We start from the raw sequence: 7,961 nt of genomic DNA, 5'->3' as shown, positions 1-7,961 counted from the left end.
CCTTCTCACCTCATTTTCTCTGCTGGAGCTGCTCTGGAGCTGCTCTGAAGCTGCTCTTGAGGAAGAGCTTCTTCACCAGCCCTGAGCAGTGAGTGAGGTTCTCCAGCCCTCACCAATGTGCCATGAAATGGCCTCAACTGGCATGGGAGAGGCTCTTGGCTCTGGGGCATCTCTGGGCCCATCTCCTCCCCACCTCAGATGGGAAACTCCACACAACTTGTTCTTCATGCCAGTGACAAATGCAGCAGTAAGCTTGTTGGAAAAAGGCATTTCCATTTTTAATGGAATGGTTATTCCCACATCCTCCTTCAGTCAGTGCCCTTCAAACCCACTTCCTTTAATTAAAATGGTAAATGTCTGCCCTTCATTTGCTGCCTCTGGTACTTTGTCCTTATAAATCCTACGCAGTGCCAAGGCTTTGATCTGCCCATCTGCTCTGATCATGATCCCAGGACATCTTCAATTAACATGCTTTAAAAATCTTGGTTTTTCTTCAGATTTAAGCATTGGTGCCTTCTACTGGCGCCTTCTGCTGGTGCTACTTAGTTCCAAGTTATTAGTTAATCTAGTTACAGAGTAATTATTATTTAGTTCTTGGTTATTTAGTTATACTGCTTTTACCAAGTGTATTTTTTGTACATGTGCACAAAAGAATATGTGAATGTGAACACAAGCCTTGCTACTATATTTGGGAAATTTGATTTGGGTGGTTTTTTGGCTCTGGGCTCTGCTGGCGCCACCCTCGGGGCTGTCCTGGGCCCTCCAGTCTTGCTGAACATTTTTGGTATTGCCTGGAGAGCTCCCAGTGTATGAAATAGCAGCATCACTAGATGGCACATGTGAGCTGTTCTTGTCTGACTAGCAGAGGATAAGCCTAGCAGTAAGGTTTCTTCTCTGAATGTTATATATTTTTTATACTTCTGTGGCTGCTTCAGGCAGCAGGATGCATCCAATGCAGCCAGCCCTGCCCTCTGAGGAATATTCCTTCACAGATAAGCCATCTTCTTTTGCCTTTTTCCAGAAAAAACAACCCCTCTTTACCAGAGCAGCCCCCAGCTTCCATCACAGCCAGCAATTTGTGCCAATGCAGCCCTCCCTTTCCTGCCAGGGGTGGGATTACAAGTGCACTCGATACCCAGCTTTAATCTGATGCCAGGACTTGCTTGTGGAGCTGTGAAAGACCTCTCCTATTGCAGGCTCCTGACCATGTTGTCCTTCCTCTCAGATTTCTGCTATCACATCCCTACTGTTCTTGTCAGTCAATTGTTGGCCTGATATTTCTGACTTTTTTTTTGAAGAAGAAAACCCATGTGTTTTGGAATGGAGATGAGAACCCTGGCTATTCCTCTTTAATGCCAAGGATGGGTCTGAACCCTCCATGAGGTGGGAAGGACCCACTGGCCCCTCTCCATAGGGGCTTTGCTTCTGTGCAGGACTGAGGGGAATGCAGCTCATTGGCAAGGGCTGCTCTTCCCTGAACCACAGATTCCCCTGGCTCCCATGGGAAGAAGAAGCTCAAAGGAAAAAGCTGTAGGGCTGTATCTATCCTGTTGAGGATAGACACAGCCCTAGAGTCCAGTGATTTAATGGACTCTATTTATTACACTACATAAATGGGTAAAATTATTCTATTTTCCAAGGCCAGTGCTGATTTCCACTGTCTCCTGCAGTGCTAATCCCAGCTGTATCCACTCAGCAACAGCAGAAACAAGTTGTCACAATGCTTAGAGAAGGTCTCTGTACACTCAGTTTTAGCTGGAGGAATTTAAAGAACTGTAGTCTAAACCCACATGTCCTATTTCATTGGGTACTGCAGCTACAGCTGCATTTCAGGCTGAGGTGCTCACACATAGCCCAACCACATTTAGATTTGATCTCATGCCTTCGGTTTAACTGCACAGAATAAATACTGCAGCTGAAGAACAGATGCTCTTAGTTTTGTTTTTAAAAAAAAAACAACAGTGTTACACATCTGTATTTGCAAGATTATTTGATCAGGCAACCTAAATATGCCCTGATTAAATAATCATTTAATAGAGCTGAACCATTCCCCTCCGCTTTTATTTATTTTTTTTTTGCAAATATGAATCCAACACAAATATTTTGCTGCCAAGTCTCTGTTTGTTTCTAGAAGTGTTCCAGTACTAAAACTCCATTGCTGAAGATGACAGAAACAAGCAAACCCTCAGCTCCAGCAGTTCTTGTTTGCCAAGGTGAATTTTCCTTAACCGTTTTACATGACTATGAATCTTCCTGCCATGCTTATGCTGGAAGTCAGCAATGAGCCCTGGTAGCCTCTTCCTTCACTGAGTCCTCTTGCCTATCACTGCAGCTTCCACTGCTTCACCCTTACTCAATTAATTTTTTTCCGGTGATTCAATGACTTTTTTTTCCAATTCTATTTAGCAGTCTAGTCCTCGAAAAGTAAAAGATGTGTTAGACTATATAACAGCTAATAATTGTGTCTGCAGCTCTGTAACCACAACATAGAAGCTTATCTGCCAGATTAATACCAACGATTCCTGACTTTAAATAGCCTACAAATGATATTTTGCTTGGCATGCATTTATCACTTATTTATCTGACATACTGTATCTTCACTGCTTCTCTAGTGTTACTTGCAAGACAAGATTGTAGGGGGATAGAATATAAGAAAATAGTGTAGAAAGTAATCTTACCCCTAAGGAGTTGCAGCTGGGCCAATTATCAAAGATTAGGAGCAGGCCTGACTTTAACAGGCCACAGATGTAAGCAATGAGAATCAGAGTGCTATAAAAGAGTGGGGGATGGATGGATGGATGGATGGATGGATGGATGGATGGATGGATGGATGGATGGATGGATGGATGGATGGATGGATGGATGGATGGATGGATGGATGGATGGATGGATGGATGGATGGATGGATGGATGGATGGATGGATGGATGGATGGATGGATGGATGGATGGATGGATGGATGGATGGATGGATGGATGGATGGATGGATGGATGGATGGAGTCAGTGGCTGCTCTGTGAAAGAGTAAGTGCTGTGAGGAGTTGCTTATGAGAAGCACCAAGAAGGTATGGAACTTTTGTGATAAGGAGACAACAGCATGGAACCCCTGCAAAAAGATGACAACGCAAGATAATCATGGTATTTAAATTGTGGCCTGTGATAATTTTGAGTTTGATTTTTTTTTCTGAGATGTGAAGAGGGTTTACACATTCTTCAATATATGCAGAAAAATGTATGCTAGGAGGTCATGACTTCAGCTTCTTTCTGCTCTTTCTTCTTTCTTTCTCTGAAGAAGAATTTGTGGAAGTGCTGGGTTAAGTGCAGTTGGACTTGATGATCTTAAGGGTCTTTTCCAACCTAGATGGTTCTCGGATTTTGAGATCTCTTCAGTACCTGCAGGCACAGCTCCTTGCACTGATGGCACAGTTGATGCCTCTGTGTCCCTCACCACTTCCCTGTGGTTACAGATGTCATAAAATTGTGGAATGGTTTGGATTGGAAGAGCTCTTAATGGCTTTACATTCCCTGCCATGGGCAGGGACACCTTCCACTATCCCAGGGTGCTCCAAGCCCTGTCCAGCCTGGCCTTGGACACTCCCAGGGATGGGGCAGCCACAGCTGCTCTGGGTAACCTGTGCCAGGGCCTCACAGGGAAGAATTACTTCCTAACATCTAATCTAATGCTCTTCTCTTTTAGTTTAAAACCATTCTTCCTTGCCCCATCACTACCTGCCTGTGTAGATATTGTCCATGCTCTGGCCTCAAGGAGGCTTCTTCTCCAGCTTTATCTGATATATCGGATTTCCACCTCTCCCCAAACAACTCATGTTGTAAAAGCCATGACATCTGTTTTGACAAGCTGCACCCTATGAGGAGGGTGTGTATCACTTTCCCTCTCCCCTGCCTGGGTGGGGCTTTTTTGCCCCTGCAGTGTGAAGATGAGGTTACTGAGACCATGGGAGCTGCTGCTCCTGCAAACAGCTCTGTTTGAAGCAGACCAGTGGACCAGGACAGGCATGAGAGAAAGTGTTGCAGCCTTTGCAACTTTTGTTTGGAGTGAAAAGGAAAATACACAGCGATGGAGGGGCTCTTGGCTTTGATCATTACTGGTTCAGGGAAATAAAAACATAACCCAGAGGGAGAGAGTGAGGACTGTAATAATGTCAGGTCAATCTTTGTTATTTTCCAACATCAAAAGGAGCTGCGGGAGTTTAGCTTTTATTGCCTTCCCCCTTTGTTTTCTACTTTTCAGCTTTCTCCCTCAAAAATCAATCCAGCCCTCCCTGGACTTCTCCCACCCATGTGCCCCCACTCCTGCCAGTGCCCAGCCCACGGCAGGCTGTGTGGCGCAGAAATGGTACAGCACACGGGCCAGGGGTGCCCATCACTGCTCAGCCTGCTGGGTCTACTTTAGAAAATGGTAATAATGGTAATAATCCTTGTAAAAATCCTTTCTTCAGTGTTTTGAGCCAGGGTTTACTCTCTTGGCAGAGCTCACCACACCGTGCTGGTGATGGATGTCTGGGTGCAGACAGGACAGAAGCCTGAGCATGGCTTCCTCACCCCAGAAATTTGCTGGTCAGCATCCATCCATTAATAATCTCTTTTTCCTTCAGCACCATCTCTAGCGTTTTTTTCAGCATCACGAAGGACTGAGCTTGCTGTGCTGGGGAAAACCAGGCTCTGGGCTGGTTTACCTGGCTAGGGCAGAACACAACCTTCTGTGGGGCCACATCTTGATTAAGTAGCTTAACAATGCCTGGAAACTCCAGGCAGGTGGTAAAATGGACAGATGGGAATAGGAACAACCAACAGCCTTTCTGAGCTGAGCCCACATTTTGAACCAGCTCATCCTTCCCCTGTGTGAAGCTGCAGCTGGGCTGGCTGCCATGGCCACTCCTGGCTGCATCCATGACCCAGAGGTCATGGATCCTCAAGGATAACTTGCATGATTACTTGGTCCATATTGTGTTTTGTGAAAATAATCAGTTAAAAACTACACAACTATTTTAATAATTAAAATTTATTTATTAAAAACAGAGTTTTAAGGTATTTGTGTCCCATTGAGAGAAGGGGAAGGAGGAAGCGGTGACATTGAGGGGTGTGAGAGGGCTGTGCTGATGGTGGTGCTAAACAGCTGCTAGTGCTCATCTGAGGAGACCAGCAGCAGCCCACTCACACTGGGCCAGATAAAGATTTATTCTGACAGAGAGGTGCTCTGTGGAGCATCAGAGCTGTGTAAGCATCCCCAGTGCAGGTTTTTCTGCAGTGGAAACAACCTGTGTCTGACATGGGCACAGCAGACAGCAAGGGCTTGGCTCCGAGCAGCACAGCCTGGCTTGAGTTTATCAGTGTAAGAGGCATGAAGATATGTTTACATAGTGTGATACCCAGCAGTGAGGCATCCTTGCTTATTTTATGATTCCATCAGCATGTTCTTGACTGATTATGAAGGGATTCCTTGCAGGTTAACATGCTGAAAATATTTTTGTTATTAAAGAGAGCCAAATCAAACTTTATTGAACAAATACATCTTGGATCTCTGGCTAATGAATTTTTCTGCTGTTCAAACATGTTATGTGATGGGAATGAAATTGCAGTTGAATTAGACTTCGCTGTTCACGTAGAATTCACAAGCTGCATTTTTTTCCTCACAGGCAGGTAACTTATTTTTGGAGGAAATGGTAGTGTTGCACAGTTTGGCTATTAAAAGTGATTATTGAAAATAGTATTTACTGGTCCCATTTTATGAAGAAATTGAATCAGAAGCATACTTAGAAATGCAGAAGGGCTGATCCTTCCATGTCTCCCATCACTAACTCCTGAATAAAACACTTGTTTTGTGGTTTGCTTTGTAAAGCTGTGCCCTGTCAGGGGGCACAGGGCAGAGCTGCTGCAAGCCCAGCCCCAGGATTGTCACCAGAGCTGAGTGGAGCCCAGGTTTTGGTACTTGCAGTGACTCTACTGACTTTGATTTATTCCCAGCTAACTTGGTATGAATAGTATCAGAACCAGGGTCATGTCTGTATCCATTAGTGATGCAGAACGGAGCTTAAAAATAATCCTCTGACTGACATGCAGATTTATATAATGAAAGATGGGGCAATTCCAGATTTCTCCAGCAAATTGGTGTTAAACTGCTCTAGTGCTCAAGACCTAAAGCCTGTGATGGAAAAAGAACATTTAGACAGAGTCTGTATGTGAACTATTTGTGGAATTGTTAGTCAAATCTATTATGATGTGTTCCCTTATGTTCTATTTTCGCCTGTTAAAATAAATTAAGCTGAAGCATTACTAAAAAGTAAGAACTGCCAAAATAAAAGAGGGAACTGACATTTAGAGCATTTTGGATATTTCTTATACTGTAGAAGGAATTTGTAAAATTTAAACTGTAGTCACAAGCACAGGTTTTCTCCATTGAGAACATCTAGTGTAATCCTCCTGTTCTTCTGGCACCCTCCAGGATAATCTACAGTTCATAACCTGTAGGAAAAATAGAGCCCAAGAGAGCAGATGACACTGATGCCCAACTCCATATGAGGAGATTTGCTGCCATCTTTTGGTAGATGTGTGTTCTAGAAATCAATGAAAAATTCTGTCTCACAGATACTAAACATTTTGTCCCTCTGTTCATTCTAAGCTCACCTGCAGTGCCAGCCCTTGGAGGGATTTAAAATTGTGTAAACGTGGCATTTGGGAACATGGTTTAGTGGTGGACTTGGCAGTGCTGGGTGAACAGTTGGACTTGATGATCTTCAAGGTGTTTTCCAATCTAAACAATTCCAGGATTCCATGATTCTGGGCACTCAGCCTCTACTGCAGGGGCAGCCTGTGAAAATTAATCTCAGCCAATGATGCTCCAAGGAGCTCCCAAAATCCCTGTGGGGCTGGAGGGGTTCAATGTGAGGCACAGGCTGGGCTGGTTTCTTCATGGTCTGGCTACTCAGAGAAAAGCTGTAGGGAACAGGCTGCAATCTCTCTCTGCAAGTAATAAAATACTTCTTTATGCTCAGAGGTAATAAAAGAATATATCTGATAATCTGGGGCAGCAGTAGGATGACGCATGGGGAGAGAGCAAGGCTGGGAGAGAGTGCTCCACAAATCACACTCACTATATCAGATTTATCTTTGCAGAGGGCAAAGAGCTGAGGCTGCACTTTGGCAGGGGCAGGTTGAGGAGCTGCTGCTCAGAGTGAAAGTGCACCCTTGTGACTGGACCAAAGGGATGTTGGGGAACATCCTGTGCCCCTGCTCCCCTCTGGGGCCCTGCCTCTGCCACAGCAACCTCCTCGCTTCCCTTGCTCCTCTGACTCCTGGAGGAGGAGATTCATACACCCCAGCAGAAAGCTGCCCACTGTTTTTTTTGCTGGGCTACTTTTTTTCATGGGACAGTGAGTGAAATCCAGGACAGGCTTTGACAGGCCCCAGGGTGCAGGAAAAGAGGGAAGGTACCAGCTGCTGCCAGAGGGAGAACAGAGAGGGTGTTGAGAGCTGACACTTCACCCTGACTGCAACTCTGCACTCTGGTTACAACACCCACACTTGTGGTGGTGCCTGGATCAACAAAATGACTGTGGTCAGAAGAACTTTCCAAATTTGAAAGAGACCTCTTGTTTCTGTGGGTTCCTACCCTGGTGGCAGGCTGCACGCTTTATTTTAATGTGGATTTGATATTCAGCACAGTTCCTTCAGCCTTTGCTGCCTCAGCTGCCTTTCTAAGGTCAATATGTGGCTACACACAATCTTTTTCCCTCTACCACCCTGTCACGACAAGAAATTCCTCAGATCCCACTGAATTCCACAAGTCACTTCATTTATACACTTCAGTTCAACATTAAGTTCCTTGCAGGGTTATTTAGTTTGAACCCTGACCAAAGTTCCCCAGTGCTGTGTGTGTGCTCAGCTGCATGACTCCAACCTTGCTCCTGGGCTGTGCCAGGGCAGGCACCACTCACATGATGGG

The sequence above is a fragment of the Ammospiza caudacuta genome, chromosome 16 (assembly GCF_027887145.1).
Source record: "Ammospiza caudacuta isolate bAmmCau1 chromosome 16, bAmmCau1.pri, whole genome shotgun sequence".
NCBI lineage: Eukaryota > Metazoa > Chordata > Aves > Passeriformes > Passerellidae > Ammospiza > Ammospiza caudacuta.
This window is presented reverse-complemented; position numbering follows the sequence as displayed.